General features: G+C 42.8%; 1 protein-coding gene across 5 annotated transcripts in view; it reads left to right on the plus strand.

Moving 5' to 3' along the window:
- LOC118361550 (E3 ubiquitin-protein ligase RNF152-like) overlaps positions 1-19,165 on the plus strand; it is a 51,487-nt gene that overhangs the window by 23,262 nt on the left and 9,060 nt on the right. The window contains exon 1 of one of the 5 annotated variants that reach the window (XM_035741570.1): positions 9,726-11,292. The exons of the other annotated variants lie outside the window; for them this stretch is intronic. The gene's annotated coding sequence lies outside the window, so the exon portion shown is untranslated. Of the gene's footprint in view, positions 1-9,725; positions 11,293-19,165 lie in introns of those variants that run through there. 5 annotated transcript variants of the gene reach the window in all.

Consider the following 19,165-nt stretch of genomic DNA (forward strand, 5'->3'; position numbering starts at 1 on the left):
GTTTGTCTTTGCGTTAAATCCCACCTAATCGAATGACCCTGCTGGACCGGAGCTGGAGAGGAAGTGAAAGTCACTTTTATGCTAACATTATAGCTGCCATTAACAAAAACAGAGGAGCCGAAGCCAACAAGCTAGCTAACTTGTTTGCAAATAAACTGCTGGGTAAAAAAAACGCTGGGTTAAAAACAACCCAATTTGAGTAAATATTGGACAGAACACACATTGGGTTATTTTGACCCAGCCAGTTGCGTCACAACAACCCATTGTTTTCTTTAAATTGGGTTGTTGATTCTGGGTTATTGAGCTATGATCCCCAGGTCAGATCAGAATGCTTAGTAGGGGTGTGGCTTTCAGACAGTTATTTTTTTGGCCAACCATGAGAGTAAATGTCAATCTGGTTAATCTGTTCTGTTGTCAACCCATGTTAAAATTGACCCTAACACTTCTTTGTAGTGTAAATTAATCTTACACAAGTGTCTAGGCATGAGCTTAAGGACTTGGGAGTGGGCAATATGTTGATCATATTCCAAAAGCTCACTAGTATCATTTACATTACATTTACATACATTTAAGTCATTTAGCAGACGCTCTTATCCAGAGCGACTTACAAATTGGTGCATTCACCTTATGACATCCAGTGGAACAGTCACTTTACAATAGTGCATCTAAATCTTAAAGGGGGGGGGGGGGGTGAGAAGGATTACTTATCCTATCCTAGGTATTCCTTAAAGAGGTGGGGTTTCAGGTGTCTCCGGAAGGTGGTGATTGACTCCGCTGTCCTGGCGTCGTGAGGGAGTTTGTTCCACCATTGGGGGGGCCAGAGCAGCGAACAGTTTTGACTGGGCTGAGCGGGAACTGTACTTCCTCAGTGGTAGGGAGGCGAGCAGGCCAGAGGTGGATGAACGCAGTGCCCTTGTTTGGGTGTAGGGCCTGATCAGAGCCTGGAGGTACTGAGGTGCCGTTCCCCTCAAAGCTCCGTAGGCAAGCACCATGGTCTTGTAGCGGATGCGAGCTTCAACTGGAAGCCAGTGGAGAGAGCGGAGGAGCGGGGTGACGTGAGAGAACTTGGGAAGGTTGAACACCAGACGGGCTGCGGCGTTCTGGATGAGTTGTAGGGGTTTAATGGCACAGGCAGGGAGCCCAGCCAACAGCGAGTTGCAGTAATCCAGACGGGAGATGACAAGTGCCTGGATTAGGACCTGCGCCGTTTCCTGTGTGAGGCAGGGTCGTACTCTGCGGATGTTGTAGAGCATGAACCTACAGGAACGGGCCACCGCCTTGATGTTAGTTGAGAACGACAGGATGTTGTCCAGGATCACGCCAAGGTTCTTAGCGCTCTGGGAGGAGGACACAATGGAGTTGTCAACCGTGATGGCGAGATCATGGAACGGGCAGTCCTTCCCCGGGAGGAAGAGCAGCTCAGTCTTGCCGAGGTTCAGCTTGAGGTGGTGATCCGTCATCCACACTGATATGTCTGCCAGACATGCAGAGATGCGATTCGCCACCTGGTCATCAGAAGGGGGAAAGGAGAAGATTATTAGTATCAATGCCATCATGTTCTATGCTGAGAATATCTTTTTGGAAGCACATTTTAAGAACAGCAATGTTGCTATGGTGGTAGTAGCAGCAATCCAGGTAGTGGTCACTGCTGTAGCAGCATTGGTCATGGACTGCGCTGGAAGAAAGCTTCTCATCCTCTCAGGAGTTTCTATGTGCCTAAGCACTGCTGCATTTGGTGTCTACTTCAAGTTGTCCAGTGAAACCCATGGTAACTCCTCAGGACTTTTGCCTAGTAGTCCCCTAGCAGAGGACCTTGCGGCTGTGCTGTCCTGGCTCGCACTGGCCGGCATGGGCTTCTTCATCACAAAAAGAAAATTGCTGGCAAAAAAATCCTCGAGTAGTTCAGTTCACACATCACACTTGAAGATTCACAAAATATGTGTGCACCAGAGATATTTGTCAATTTGACCTACAATGCTTGCATTTCATTATGTTTATGTATTTTTTTTGTTTGTTTACAGTACAAGAACAGTTTACAACATTTTAAAATGTGAGAGAACAATTAAGGCTATGTGCATGTCAGTAAGAATTTGGCCCATAATGACAATTAGATAGTTTACTGATTTAATGTTCTCTTTGTACCATGAGGGTATACATTTGTGAGTGTGCACAAATGTCCTGTTGGACTTATTTGTCATGTTTTTCTTCTGAAATAACTCAATGTTTTTACTAAAACATTTTAGAAAGGTGGAGAACAGTAAGAATGGCTGTGTGAATACACATGCAGTATCAATGCACAGTGTAATATAATGTGGTACACTATTACTGGTGCCAAAACATTCAAACTGAATGTGCAACAGTAGTGAATGGTCATATCATGCTAATAAAAGACTTTGCCCAAAGTTGGGATAGTTTTAATATTTAAGTGTTATTCATTTTGTGTTAAGAAATTTAATGAGCAGAACATTTGAAGGAAAATTAAGAATTGTAGTGAACCAACTTAAACATGATGAACATGAATGACATTTACTCTCACGTTTGGCCAAAAATGAACTATATGAAAGCCACGCCCCCAACAGGTCACGCATTTGGATTATCCAAAAAATTGGGTTTTTATTCACTTTCATGCTGGGTTGACCCAGCATATGGGTCTTTTTTTGTATAATCCATAGGTTATTTTCAGGAGGTTTTTTCTATTGGGGGTGTGGCTTTCAGATTGGTCTTTATGGACACATTCTTTGCAGTATTACTTTATTGCCTTGTGGCAAACAGGATGCATGTTTTGGAATATGTTTTATTCTGTACAGGCTTCCTTCTTTTCACTCTGTCAATTAGGTTAGTATTGTGGAGTAACTATAATATTGTGGATCCGTCCTCAGTTTTCTCCTATCACAGCCTTTATACTTTGTAACTGTTTTAAAGTCACCATTGCCCTCAATGTTGGAATCCCTGAACAGTTTCCTTCCACTCCGGCAACATAATTACCAATCTACCAATAGGTGCCCCTTCTTTGGTTGAATCTGTGTTTCTGACGTTACCTGCTCGACTGAGGAGACCGTATAGAATCTCTGGGACCTTACAGGGTCATTATAAAATCATGTTAAACACTATTATTGCACACAGAGTCCATGCATGTGACTTTAGGTTTTTATCCCTGAACGTATTTAGGCTTGCCAAAAAAAAGGGCTTGAATACAAATTGACACAAGATATTTCAGCTTTTGTCAACATTTTTTCAAACATAATACAGCTTGACATTATGGGGTATGGTGTGTAGGTCAGTGACATAAAACATCTCTATTTAATCCATTTTAAATTCAGGCTGTAACACACCAAAGTGTTGAAAAAGTCAGGGGTGTGAATACATTCTGAAGGCATTGTGTAAGGCACCAGGGATAGTATAGATCAGGATTTCTAGACAGAGAGAGATAGAAAGAGAGAAAAAGGACAGAGGGAGGGGGAGAATGAAGGGGTGGGAGGGGGAGGTGTAGGGAAAGAGAGCGAGAGAGAGAGGTTGTGGGACAGCGAAAGGAGAGTGAGAGAGAGAATTGAATTGTACATTGAATTGAGAGAGAGAATGAGAGTGTGAGAGAGAAAGGGAGAGAGAGGGTGTTTTTTTTTATCTCTCTATTCCTCCTTCCCGTCCACCAAAGCACTAACCACCATCGTCTCATCGGCTCATATCATACAGCTACAGATGCACCGCTGTCTCACAAAGGATAGCATATCTATCCGGGTGTTCCTTCTTATCATCTTCCTGTGTGAGTATATATTTCTATTACCAATTGCGTTCGAATAAATAGTAAACCAATGTGAGTGAGTCCAATAAGGTTTGTTTGAACAGCCTGCCTGCTCCGCTCCATCTGTGGTGGTAGCTGACCACCCAAAGAATCTGCAGATAACCATCAGCTCTCTATCCAAGTTCGAAAACCCTGTTTGTAACACATACATAATTTACAACAAAAAAACATTGGAGTACATGGGGCTTTTACTAATGAAGATATAACTATTTTATTTTGGTTAATAAGTCATAGAATTGATCAATCTTATTATTATTTTTTTTTGGGGGGGGGGGTGTCTTGTTACCATGACAACGACTTCTCCAAACGACAGGCGAAATTGAGGTTGTCTGGAGTCCTCTGACCCCAGGTTCAGTTTTCAGATTCAACCTTCGATTTTAACATATATCTCCTGTGTTATATCCCCAAGAGAGACATAGCTAGGATATAATTAGGAGTGTTTCTATTGTGACAGACAGCAGCTGGACTGGGATGTGTGTGTGTGTGTGTGTGTGTGTGTGTGTGTGTGTGTGTGTGTGTGTGTGTGTGTGTGTGTGTGTGTGTGTGTGTGTGTGTGTGTGTGTGTGTGTGTGTGTGTGTGTGTGTCGGTACCTGACTGACATATTATGACTTCCCCCTCTCTGACTATGTGTGTGCCGCTGCTCCACATTGATTGGCTTTGCTGACTGTGCATTCTATAGGTCCTCTATGTGTCTTTCATTGACTCTGTGTAGGCTGCGGTGTGTGTTTTATTGACTCCTCTCTTAATGTGTTTTTGCCTGGCTCTTTAAAGACCAGCTCATAGTGTGTCATTCCCACTGATTAGTTCACTAAATGCTTTTGTTACTATGCTGATTTCTGTCTCTCACACTGCGGAAGTGTGTGTGTGTGTGTGAATGAAGGGTAGCGTACATTGGAAACAGAACATTCGCCGATAGCACTTTACATTCATTAGGGTCCATTCAGACTGATGCTGCTGTGGTTGCTTTCAAAATGGCACTATATTCTCTATATAGTCCACTGCTTTTGAGCAGGGTCCATAGGGGTCTGCGGAAGGCAGGTATTCCTAAACTGGGGTATGCACAATGCTGTCAGGGGTACGTCAAATAAAAATGTGATTCACGTGTTTTTTTTGTTATTTAAAAAAAAGATTCTTCACATTTTCAAACATTCCATATATGTTTTCCAACAGGGCTAACCATTTGGGGGAATGTTTTTTCTCGCCTGAGTAGCCTTGTTTTACTACCAATAAAAAAATTAAACCATATAGTGTTCAGCAAAATAAAAATGCAATGTTAATACAGGTAGCCTAGTCGAATAATTAACATCCAATCACATTAACCGTTACTCTCTCACGGGAATTACACTACCGGTCCATACGTAGCCAGGCGTAGCTGCTGCTCTTTCCGTTTGCTCAAAGATGGATTAATGGTTAAAAAAGTAAGGCCCACGTTCATAGACACATAACAGCTCTACTGGTAGTGCTGCTACTACCAGCAGTACTACACCTGCACCTGTCGACGACACAAGTTGTTCTGCTTCCATGAGCACATCCAATGCTAGCATCAGTAATTTTACATTTGTTGTTAGCCCAGCTGGCATGGACACTGACAGTTGTGAATCTGATGCAGCAGAAGAGCTATTGCCCCCTTGCCCTGGAAAGCACCAAACAACAGACAGGTATGATTAGAACTACAATGATTTGGGGTTAACTTATATTGGGAGTAGTGCCTTTCCTTAGCCATAGTGTGTTATATGTGCAAAGGTACTATCTCACAACTCGATGAAACCTTCACACTTGCGCAGACATTTAGAAACAATGTATAGAAACAAAAATAAGCCGCTGGAGTTTTTTGAGTGAGTATTAAGATGACTTTCGAGTAGTAAGACATGTATAAAAAGCAACAGATACCATTAAAAAGAAGGGTCAAGAAGCATCTGATATGGTGAGCTACCGAGTGGCTAAGACAGGCAAACCCCATACTATTGTGGAGGACTTAATTATTTCTGCTGCCGCAGATATGGCTGGGACAATGCAGGGGGAAAAGGCCCAAAAAACTATACAGACAATGCCTTCATCAAACAACACTGTTTCATGATGCATCAGTTACATAGCAGGATATGTTTTGAAACAATTAATGCTTCACATACAAGCCAGTGAATTCTATGTGTTACAGCTGGATGAGTCAACAGGCGTGGTGGGCACAGCTCCTGGTATATGTCCGTTACGTTTATGGTAGGTCAATTAAGGAAGACATCCTCTTCTGCAAACTCACTGGAAACCAGGACAACATGAGAGGATATTTTTAAAGTACTGGACAGCTTTGTGACATCAAATACAATTTGGTGGTCAAGATGTGTTGATATCTGTACTGATGGCCATGACCTGCAGACATAGTGGAGTGGTAACACGCATGCAAGCAGTTGCTCCCGAATCTCTTGATGCTAAGGGAATGCCTGACTTTTTGGACACGACAGTGAAAATGGTTAACTTTGTTAAAGCAAGGCCCCTGAACTCTTGTGTATTTTCTGCGCTATGCAATGATATGGGCATCGACCTATGTACCGCTTTTACAACATGCAGAAGTGTGCTGGTTATTGTTCAGATAGGACTGTCATTTCTTTGTTTTTGTTAGTTTGTTCATGTCAAGGTGCAAAGTATGGTCAGGGGCGTGAGTTGGGTGGGCAGTCTATGTTTGTTTGTCTAGGTTTTGGGAATTTCTATGTTTCGGGCCTAGTATGGTTCTCAATCAGAGGCAGGTGTCATTAGTTGTCTCTGATTGAGAATCATACAAATTGTTCCTGTCTCTGTATTGATACCATGGTCTTTTTGAATTGAGAGACGAGCTTAAAGTTTCCATTCGTCTGACCACTTGCATGATACCCGAGTTTCTCACGTGACTTGCCTATCTGGGTGATCTTTTTTTCTCGCCTGATGACTCTCCGCAACTATGTTCAATGTGCTGGAAATAATTGAGCCTGTGATTAAGAAGTTGGAGCTGGTCTCTGTCTGCATTAACGAGGACAACACACAGGTCTTTACATCATTGTATGATTTGTTGTGTGCAAATGAACTCAGGCTTACGGACAATGTCAAATGTGCTATAGCGAAGCACCTGAGTGAGATGGCTGCTCAATCACTTAGGTACTTTCCCAGAACGGATGACACAAACAACTGGATTCGTTATCCCGTCCATGCCCTGCCTCCAGTCCACTTACTGATATCTGAACAAGAGAGCCTCATGAAAATTGCACTAAGCGTTTCTTTGATTTTTTTTTTTTTTTATCACAAGCCACTGCAAGATTTCTGTATTGGGCTGCGCTCAGAGTATCCTGCCTTGGCAAATCACGCTGTTAAGACACTGATGCCCTTTGGAACCATGTACCTACTGTTGAAGTCAGAAGTTTACATACACTTAGGTTGGAGTCATTAAAACTCATTTTTCAACCACTCCACAAATTTCTTGTTAACAAACTATAGTTTTGGCAAGTCGGTTAGGACATCTACTTTGTGCATGACACAAGTAATTTTTCCAACACTTGAATGGCTTTAGAAGCTTCTGATAGGCTAATTGACATAATTTGAATCAATTGAAGGTGCACCTGTGGATGTATTTCAAGGCCTACCTCCAAACTCAGTGCCTCTTTGCTTGACATCATGGGAAAATCAAAAGAAATCAGCCAATACCTCAGAAAAAATTGTAGATCCTTGAAAGTCTGGTTCATCCCTGGGAGCAATTTCAAAGTGCCTGAAGGTACCATGTTCATCTGTACAAACAATAGTACGCAAGTATAAACACCATGGGACCACGTAGCTGTCATACCGCTCAGGAAGGAGACACATTCTGTCTCCTAGAGATGAACGTACTTTGGTGCGAAAAGTGCAAATCAATCCCAGAACAACAGCAAAGGAACATGTGATTATGCTGGAGGAAACAGATACAAAACTATCTATATCTACAGTAAAACAAGTCCTATATAGACATAACCTGAAAGGCCACTCAGCAAGGAAGAAGCCAGTGCTCCAAAACCGTCATAAAAAAGGCAGACTACGGTTTGCCACGGCACATGGGGACAAAGATCATACTAACGAATGTCCTCTGGTCTTATGAAACAAAAATAGAACTGTTTGGCCATAATGACCATCGTTAGGTTTGGAGGAAAAAGGGGAGGCCTGCAAGCTGAAGAACACCATCCCAAACGTGAAGCACGGGGGTGGCAGCATCATGTTGTGGGAGTGCTTTGCTCCAGGAGAGACTGGTGCACTTCACAAAATAGATGGTGTCATAAGGATGGAAAATTACGTGAATATAGTGAAGCAACATCTCAAGACATCAGTCAGGAAGTTAAAGCTTGGTCGTGAATGGGTCTTCCAAATGGACTATAACCCCAAGCATACTTACAAAGTTGTGGGAAAATGGCTTAAGAACAACAAAGGCAAGGTATTGGAGTGGCCATCACGAAGCCGTAACCTCAATCCTGTAGAAAATATGTGGGTAGATCTGTTAAAGCGTGTGTGAGCAAGGAGGCCTACAAACCTGATTCAGTTACATCAGCTCTGTCAGGAGCTTATTGTGGGAAGCTTGTCGAAGGCTACCTGAAATGTTTTTGGGGAGTTTTTGGAAGAGGGGGTTGAAGGGGTCAGCAATGATCTTTCCCGTACGCTTCCTTTCCCTGGAGTTGTGCAGGACCTCGATGGAGGGCAGGTGGCGGCTAATGAACCTCTTAGCAGAGAGGACAATCTGCTGCAGTTTGCCCTTAGAGCGGGCCTACTCATTCCCTAACGAGGAGGTGAGGATGGACTTGATGATGTTTGTGTAGAACCGAATCACTATTGTTCACGAGAGTTCGAATTTCTTACCTGTTTGGGTTGGTCATTTCTTCAGAGTTTTGCTGGGATATCTGTCAGGATGCTCATTGCGTTGACGTTGTTGCTTTATGCCCGTTGTCGTGCAGTTTGGAGAAATCACGTACATCACAAAGGCCACCTCATCTGTCAGACGAGAAGAATAGACAGCGCTCATTTTTCAGCGTTTGAGTTTGCCAGAAACGAGGGGGGATACAAGATGAGATGAGGGGGTAGAGGAATATTAAAGGCTGTTGATTTGCCAACATCTGGGAACGTTTTCAGTGGGAATGAAAAGGAAGAAAAACGCTTGATAGCTGACTGTCCTCAAAAAGGAATTAATAGCTGCAGGGTCCCAGAGGGTGGAGGATTTAAAGCGCTAGCAAAGCTAATTTATTGTCACTGTATATCAATGTTAGCCTTTTTCTACGTTTTTCCATTTCACTAACAGAGGACGTTCCCTCTGGAAAGATAGAAGTGATTTTAGTAACTTTCATCACTGTATTTTCATGGGTGTACTAGGGTGGATAGAATGTGGTCCTTCTGTAGCTCAGTTGGTAGAGCATGGCGCTTGTAACGCCAGGGTATTGGGTTCGATCCCCGGGACCACCCATACGTAGAATGTTGCACACATGACTGTAAGTCGCTTTGGATAAAAGCGTCTGCTAAATGGCATATATTATTATTAATGTGTACCCAAGGATCTAGGAGGGTGTTAAATAGCATGTGTGTGTTTGATAGTGTTTGTGTGAGTTGGCCTACATAATGGTCTTGTGTGAAGTTGATTGAGATGAGAGAGGGGGATGGGGGGGGGCATGAGTGTGTGTTTGCATCCCAAATGGCACCCTATTCCCAAAGGGCTCTGGTCACAAGTAGTGCACTACATAGGGAATATGATGCCATTTGGAACGAAAGTTGAGTGTCTGGGCTGCCCAAGGGCCGGGATTGTCGTGTGGTGCCAATCATCTCATCGATCTGTTTGTGTTTTCACCAGCCAGAGCTGTCCACCGCTGCACGCCAACCAGTCAGATGAAATATCTCTCTCCTGTCTTCACCTCAGAGAGAGAGAGAGAGAGAGAGAGAGAGAGAGAGAGAGAGACATGACGGCCTACTGGGATTGAGAATCTGGCCCATTCCTCAGATCAGGTTTATAATTTGTCACACACTGATTTTGTTCCAATTGGGGACAACTACCTCACAGCTATCTAGTCAAAACTATGATCCACTCATAATTTCATACTGGTCATGATTAGATCTATGAGCAGAGAGTTACTGTTATCAAAGCTATTCCATATACAGTAGCAGTGCTCTTTAAATCTATTTTTGTGGGAGCAAGTAAAGGCAGAATGCATGCGCGAAAGCTGAATGTTGTTAGCTCATGATTTGATTCATGTTTGTCAAGATAGCCTTACTGAGAAAATTACCCTGTTGAATTAGGGTTTATAATTGGTTTATACTCAAAGATTTATCAGCTATTTTAACTTAGAATAACAAATATACTCTAGTATAGACACATTGTTTCCCTTGAAATTAAGGACTCTTTTAGAATTGATTTGTCTGCATGCACACACACACAGGGACAAGCTGGGATATGTTCCTACTGAAATAGCCATTTATAATCCACTCAGTGAGCTAACAATCCGGTCGCATTGACTGATTAATGAACAATCAATGCTGCTATTCCGTTGATCCCCATTGGTGTACCTGGGTCCTAAATGGCGCCCTATTCCCTTTATAGTGTAGTACATTTGGTCAGGGCTTAATTTGATCACCCTCTTGCAAGAGAACTTTCCTGCAATGCAGGAAATGTAAAACTCGTCGTGTATTTAATGTTTAAAAAGGCTTCTGATGTTTGTTATTTCCGCTTTGAAAAGTCACACTTGATTTTCTATTACAAAAAAATGTATCAACCAACCCCTACAAAAATTGCCATTTGGAACACAGGTGTAAGTCTTTAAAGCCCACGGTAAGGACCTGCCTTAGTAACTAACGACAGGGGATATAGCTGTAGCCTACCATTGTGTTTGCCTCTGAGCTAAGATAACCCTTTGTCTGCGACACTATTCAATTCAATTCAAGGGCTTTATTGGCATGGGAAACATGTGTTAACATTGCCAAAGCAAGTGAGGTAGACAACATACAAAGTGAATATATCACACATATATAGATAGATACTATCTATGCTCTATGTAAGTACACTACTTTTGACCAGAGCCCTATGGGGCTCTATGAAAATAGGGTGCCATTTGGGACATAACCTTTGACTATATTATCTCTGGGTGGTTGGCTGTTGATTGGTTAGTAAACTGGCTAGTTGTTAAGTAAATAATATCTATGGGTGGCTCCCTTTACATGATAGGAGGTACACAGAGCATGGATTTTTATCTCTAGTAGCTAGCTACCTCTGCATCAGTTTAACAACACAAGGATCTATGGTGCTTTTGCTGTCACTGTGCAACAGTAAAGAGAGAGAGAGTATTAGCACAGTAGACAGTACAGTATACATATATAATACAGTATCAGCACTGCATATAGCGGTATTCAGGGTATACACAGTATAGTGGTAGTAGTCAGGGACTACATGATACAGTTATATAAATGTAGTCAGCGTATGCATGGTGCTGTTTAAACCAGCTCTACAGCCCTGGGGAAGAGCTAAGCGGCTCAGGTAAGGTTCTAATATGAGATTATACTAAAACTCTCAGGCCTGCCTAGGTTTGTCTGTTTTTCTTTTCCACTGCCTGGCAACAGAGGTGTGTGTGTGTGTGTGTGTGTGTGTGTGTGTGTGTGTGTGTGTGTGTGTGTGTGTGTGTGTGTGTGTGTGTGTGTGTGTGTGTGTGTGTGTGTGTGTGTGTGTGTGTGTGTGTGTGTGTGTGTGTGTGTGTGTGTGTGTTAGTTATAGAGAGACCTGAAGGGAAATATACGTATTTGATGTGATTGTTTAAGTGGACGCCCTCTACTTTCACCATACATGTCCCTTGACAACATGTATAATCTTGATATCTCTGGCAGTGTTATTGCAAAGATGATCTAACTATGGTATGATCTTGAAATATCCCTGTGGGCAAAACTGTTTGAAATGGCACCTTTTCAGCTTCACAACCTGGATGAAATGACATCTTCCAACCAGTTCTGCCCACTATGATAGTTTTACACTGACGAGGGACTTGAAGGGTTAAGAGTTGTAGTATGTGTTACTGTTACTATGATTATAATGACAAAGTGACAATGTAGCTGGTGTTGATCTTGATAAGGTGACAAGAAACAGTTTCAGGGCAGGCAACTCTAAAAATGTGCTACAATATCCATTCTCTCTCTTGATAATATATCTTCACTCCTTTCCAAGAACCGCCAGCAACATTACACTCAAGTAATGTGACAGTTCTTGTCTTTGAGCAATGAGTTAGATCTCCTCTCGCTTCCCTCTGTTTCTAGATATCATCTGTTTGACTGACTTGCTGAGGAAAGTTTTGCCTCTCGGGGATGTTATTGAACACTAGAATAGATGATGTGTTAAGTAAACAAGTTTTGAAGGGGATGTGTGTTTGAAGACTAAAGTTTGCGTGTGTGTTAAAAGCGGTGTGTGTTTGAGAACTGTCTGATAGCAGAGTGCGTCAGAAAGACATTGAGAGATCAAGCATTAGTAGAACATCAAGTGTATGTAGTCTTCTCACGCTGTAGTACTATGCTTGGGGTAAGAAGCGCAAGCCGTCTCTTTCAGAGTTTGTAAGCTTGCATGTGCGCACACGCACACGCACCTGATTCAGAGGGGTTGGGTTAAATGCGGAAGACATATTTTGGTTGAATGCATTCAGTTGTGCAACTGACTAGGTATCCCCTTCCTGTTCCCATTCACATACACTATTGCTGCGTTGCCTGCCGATGTGTGAATGATGTCATTCCCAGGCCCTTTCTTTTCCACTGCCTGGCAACAGAGGTGTGTGTGTGTGTGTGTGTGTGTGTGTGTGTGTGTGTGTGTGTGTGTGTGTGTGTGTGTGTGTGCGTGTGTGTGTGTGTGTGTGTGGAATACCTGCTTGTTATCAGCAGAATGTATGAACTTTGTTAAAAATGTTGGTGCACACACGAGGAAACTACAACCCTTATTCACATTTTTAACAGATATGATTAATGCTTAACGGTCAGCTAAATTTGAGTCAAAAACTGTGAGTTAATTTCTAATAGGATCAACTTTTTCCAAGCTGTCTGGTTCAGTTGTGGTTTCCTTCACATCTCCACTATCAGTAAATATGTCTGGCAGATAGTAGATAGAGTCACCCATCCTCTCCTTTCAACTGTTCCTTTAATCACAGAGATAGTAGTCCTACTATCTCTACTTCTCATCAGTGCTGTCTGAACTCGCCTTTCATCATCAGACAAAGGGATTGCAATGCTGTTGATAATTAGGATGCTTTGCACTGTAATTTCATCATAGAACAGGTGGATGCCATTGCGTGTAGAAGATAGAAACATTGTATCATCCGTTGGATCTGGTTAGATATTACTATTATTATTTCAGTTTCAAAGATATACAAAAAATGGCAATCTTGATTGCTTGTAAGCCATGACTGACATCAAGGAAAGGATACTAAACCTGGATGTATTTCACAGAGTTCACAACATTAAGGCTGGGATTCAATCCGGATATGCTTTGTCAGCTATGCACCTGTCACAGGCAATGTTCCCACGTTCGTGGAGACCTCATTCACAGTGAATGTTGCATATCTTGGAAATTACCTTTAAATGTCAAACCTGCTGTAACGCGGATCTACCGCTGATCGGATTTAATCCTGACCTGAGAGACCTTGAGAAGAAAGATGAGTATTTATTTTATTTGGAGATTTAGACTCCAGCTTGCCTTGTTTCACTTCTCTGCACAACACACAACCCAGCTCACTGTCATGACTGAAAGCATTTTGAACAGTCAGCAGGCTACAATTCTGAGTAGACATGAATAGACATAATACCATAAAGGGCTTTGAATTGGTCTGATTTAACAAAACACAAAGATATTTGTGTGGACAGCACAGTTGATAACATTTGTTATGCTCTTGGATGCATAGACAAAACAGAAAGACCCTTCTCTCAATTGATTGATGTCACTTCATCAGTATTTCTTCCTGTCATGATATCTGTATCGACATTGAGTGTACAAAACAGTAGGAACACCTGGTCTTTCCATGACAGACTGCCCAGGTGAATCCAGGTGAAAGCGATAATCCCTTATTGATGTCACGTGTTATATCCACTTCATTCAGTGTAGATCAGTAGGGGCATCTGAGGGCAGGGATGGATCAAATGGAATGGCATAAAATACCTGACAACCATGTGTTTGATATATTTGATACCATTCTACTGATTCCGCTCCAAATAGTCTGGGTAGCCATTTGACTAGATGTTCAGGAGTCTTATGGCTTGGGGGTAGAAGCTGTTTAGAAACCTCTTGGACCTAGAATTAGCGCTCCGGTACCGCTTGCCGTGTGGTAGCAGAGAGAACCGTCTATGACACGGGTGGCTGGAGTCTTTGAGGGCCTTCCTCTGACACCGCCTGGTATAGAGGTCCTGAATGGCAGGAAGCTTGGCCCTAGTGATGTACTGGGCCGTTTGCACTACCTTCTGTAGTGCCTTGTGGTCGGATGCAGAGCAGTTGCCATACCAGGCAGTGATGCAACCAGTCAGGAGGCTCTCTGGTGCAGCTGTAGAACCTTTTGAGGATCTGAGGACCCATGCCAAATATTTTCAGTCTCCTGAGGGGGAATAGGTTTTGTCGTGCCCTCTTCATGACTGTCTTGGTGTGCTTGGACCATGTTAGTTTGTTGGTGATGTGGATACCAAGGAACTTGAAGTTCTCAACCTGCTCCACTGCAGCCCTTCGATGAGAATGGGGGCGTGCTCGGTCCTCCTTTTCCTGTAGACCACAATCATCTCCATTATCTTAATCACATTGAGGGAGAAGATGTTATCTTGGTACCACACGGCCAGGTCTCTGACCTCCTCCCTATAGGCTGTCTTGTCATTGTCGGTGATCAGGCCTACCACTGTTGTGTCATCGGCAAATTGAATGATGGTGTTGAAGTCATGCCTGGCCGTGAGGTCATGAGTGAACAGGGAGTACAGGAGGGGACTGAGCACGCACTGAGGGGCCCCTGTGTTGAGGATCAGCGTAGCGAATGTGGTGTTACCTACGCTTACCACCTGGGGTCGGCTCATCAGGAAGTCCAGGATCCAGTTGCAGCGGGAGGTGTTCAGTCCTAGGGACGTTAGCTTATTGGTGAGCTTTTAGGGCACTATGGTGTTGAACGCTGAGCTGTCGTTAATGAATAGCATTCTCATATAGGTTTTCCTTTTGTCCAGATGGGAAAGGGCAGTGTGGAGTGCAATGGAGATTGCATCATCTGTGGGTCTGTTGGAGCGGCATGCAAATTGAAGTGGTTCTAGGGTTTCTGGGATGATGGTGTTGATGTGAGCCATGACCAGGCTACAGATGCGAGTGCTACGGGTCGGTAGTTATTTAGGCAGGTTACCTTACTGTTCTTGGGCACAGGTACTATGGTGGTCTGCTTAAAACAGGTTAGTATTAAAGACTCGGACAGGGAGAGGTTGAAAATGTCAGTGAAGACACTTGCCAGTTCGTCAGCGCATGCTCGCAGTACAGGTCCTGGTATTCCGTGTTTCCCTACGTCCTTTTGAATGTTGACCTGTTTAAAGGTCTTACCCACATCGGCTGCAGAGAGCGTGATCATAGTCTTCCGGAACAGCTGGTGCTCTCATGCATGTTTCAGTGTTATTTGCCTTGAAGCGAGCATAGAAGTAGTTTTGCTCATCTGTTAGGCACATGTCACTGGGCTGCTCTCGGCTGTGCTTCCCTTTGTTGTCTGTAATGGGTTGCAAGCCCTGCCACATCCGACGAGCGCCAGAGCCAGTGTAGTAAGATTCGATCTTAGCCCTGTATTGACGCTTTGCCCCTTTGATGGTTCGTCAGAGGCGCTAGCATGATTTCTTATAAGTCCCGCTCCTTGAAAGTGGCAGCTCTAGCCTTTAGCACAGTGTGGATGCTGCCTGTAATCCATGACGTGGGGACAACGTCATCAATGCACTTATTGATGAAGCCAATAACTGATGTGGTGTACTCCTCAATGCCATCGGAGGAATCCCGAAACATATTCCAGTCTGTGCTAGCAAAACACTCCTGTAGCTTAGCGTCTGCTTCCTCTGAACACTTTTTTATTGATCTAGTCACTGGTGCTTGCTGCTTTGATTTTTGCTTGTAAGCAGAAATCAGGAGGATAGAATTATGGTCAGATTTGCCAAATGGAGGGCGAGGGAGAGCTTTGTGACCAGCCTATGCATCTCTGTGTGTAGGATATAGGTGGTCCAGAGTTCGTTTTCCTCTGTTTGTACATTTAACCTGCTGATAGAAATATGGTAAATTTCTGCATTAAAGTCCCCAGCTACTAGGAGTGCCTCCTCTGGGTGAGCGTTTTCTTGTTTGCTTATGGCGGAATACAGCTCATTCAATGCTCTCTTAGTGCCAGTCTCTAAATAGCTACAAAGAATACAGATGAAAGCTCTCTCGGTAGGTAGTGTGGTCTACAGCTTATCATGAGATACTCTACCTCAGGCGAGCAATAGTTCGAGACTTCCTTAGATATCGTGCACCAGCTGTTGTTTACAAAAATACAGAGACCGCTGCCCCTTGTCTTACCAGACGCCACTGTTCTATCCTGCCGGTACATCGTACAACCTGCCAGTTGTATGTTAGTGTTGTCGTCATTCAGCCACGACTGATGAAGGGGAAGAGAAAGGTTACACCCTTAGAGCCGATGTCCGCGCCCCCGCTGAAATCAAATTAGCACAATAAAGGAATCCCCATGAAATCCGTCAGGTTAACCTCTTGCTTCTACTTGACACGCAGGCGTCCCATCTAGACATCTTGAAATGCAAATGCGCTACGCTAAATGCTAATAGTACTAGTTAAAACTCAAACGCTCATTAAAATACACATGCAGGGTATTGAATTAAAGCTACACTCGTTGTGAATCCAGGCAACAAGTCAGATTTTTAAAATGCTTTTCGGCGAAAGCATGAGAAGCTATTATCTGATAGCATGTAACACCCCAAAAGACCCGCAGGGGACGTAAACAAAATAATTTGCATAGTCGTCGCTACACAAACCGCACAAATAAAATATAAAACATTCATTACCTTTGACCATCTTCTTTGTTGGCACTCGTAGATGTCCCATAATCACTATTGGGTCTTTTTTTTCGATTAAATCGGTCCATATATAGCCTAGATATCAATCTATGAAGACTGTGTGATAAACGAAAAAAAATTGCGTCTTATAACGTAACGTCATTTTTTTAAATTAAAAAAGTCGACGATAAACTTTCACAAAACACTTCGAAATACTTTTGTAATGCAACTTTAGGTATTAGTAAATGTTAATAAGCGATCAAATTGATGACAAGACTGTTGACATCATGTGGAAGCTGTAGGTATTGCAACCTCAGCCCCATTTATTGCGGTTCGCCTTTATCAATGGGTTGAAGTGGCGGATGGATATATATTTCCATTTTCAGTGATCAGATTTTCCTGCGCTTTTCGATGAAACGCACGTTCTGTTATAGTCACAGCCGTGATTTAACCAGTTTTATAAATGTCTGAGTGTTTTCTATCCACACATACTAATCATATGCATATACTATATTCCTGGCATGAGCAGCAGGGCGCTGAAATGTTGCGCGATTTTTAACAGAATGTACGAAAAAGTAGGGGGTAGGAGTAACAGGTTAAAGAAGGATTTTCAAGCCTTGAGACAATTGCGACATGGATTGTGTATGTGTGCCATTCAGAGGGTGAATGGGCAAGTAAAAATATGTATGTGCCTTTCAACAGGGTATGATAGTAGGTACCAGGTGCGCCAGTTTAACTGCAATGCTGCTGGGTTTTTCACACTCAACAGTTTCCCGTGTGTATCAAGAATGGTCCACCACCCAAGGAACACCCAGCCCACTTGACACAACTGTGGGAAGCATCGGAGTCAACATGGGCCAGCCTTCCTGTGGAATGCTTTTAACAGCACATGCCCTGACACATTTAGGCTGTTCTGAGGGCAGAAGGGGGTGCAACTCAATATTAGCAAGTTGTTCCTAATGTTGTGTGCAATCAGTGTATATCCCAAATCAAATTAAATTGTATTTGTCACATGCACCCGAATACAACAGGTGTCGTCCTTACAGTGAAATGCTTACTTACAAGTCCTAACCAGCAATGCAGTTTAAAAAATAAGAGGCTGCCAAATAAAGGAACACTTGAGTAAATGAGGGCTACAAAGTATATTGAAAGCTGATGCTTCCTCACTGGTGTGGTTCATGAGTTAATTAAGCAATTAACATCCCATCATGCTTAGGGTCATGTATAAAAATGCCCAGTTGCCCATTATTTTGGCTACCATGGCTAGCAGAAGAGATCCCAGAGACTTTGAAAGAGGGGTCTCAAAGGAGCGTAGGGGAATGTTAATTGCCAAGAGTGTGCAAAGCTGTCATCAAGGCAAAGGGTGTCTACTTTGAATAATCTCAAATAGAAAGTATATTTTGATTTGTTTTACACTTTTTTGGTTACTTACATGATTCCATATGTGTTATTTCAGTCTTCACTGTTATTCTACAGTGTTAGAAAATAGTAGAAATATAGAACAACCCTTGAAGGAGTAGGTGTGTCCGAACTTTTGACTGGTACTGTATATCAAACATAATGTTCCTCCACTTTGACGATAGATATGATTTTTATGAGATGGAAATGTGAAGTGCACATTTGGACTGGATGTTTGGCTTCCCCCTATATGACATCAACGCGGTATTTACTATAATCTCATCTTTCAAAATACATGTACACCATTTCTCTCACTCAAGACAACAAAACAGTTGCAAAAGTTGCCCAATTAGCTGAAAGCATGGGGGATCTTCTTGTTCCCCCATCCCTCCTTCTTGTCAAAACCCATACAAACAGAGCCTGAGGTCATGTATTGCATGTTACTGTACAGCCACTGCGTTCCATTTTATGCACGTATCATTGTCCAAATCGACCATTTTCAACCTGTATACAGGTACAAGTATAAAGGGCTACAACACTTTATGTTTGTGTTTCCTTTATTTTGGCAGTTACCTGTATCTCTGATAATGTAGCCAGCTGCTAGATAGACATTGATTAAGACAGAACAATGTGAGGTGTCTGTGTTTCTGGATCAGGGAAATTCAATCAGTAAGTCAGGTCCTAGTGTTGTATCTATTCTCTCCAGTTTTCTACTAGGGTTTGTTGATAAGAAAGGAAAGGTAGCCAAGGACGTGGTCAAATATTGGCTTTGGAGAATGAGATGCAAGCTCCTCAAGAGATGTATGATCGCCTCCCTCTCCAGGTCATACACACACATGGACACACATACTCACACACCTCCCCCTCAGCTGTGTTACTGATGTATCCGAGAGGTAGTGGATTGTGTGTTTGTTGGTCACGCTCATGTGGGTGTGTGAGTTTATAGTACT

This window comes from Oncorhynchus keta, chromosome 28 (assembly GCF_023373465.1).
Source record: "Oncorhynchus keta strain PuntledgeMale-10-30-2019 chromosome 28, Oket_V2, whole genome shotgun sequence".
Taxonomy (NCBI): Eukaryota; Metazoa; Chordata; class Actinopteri; order Salmoniformes; family Salmonidae; genus Oncorhynchus; species Oncorhynchus keta.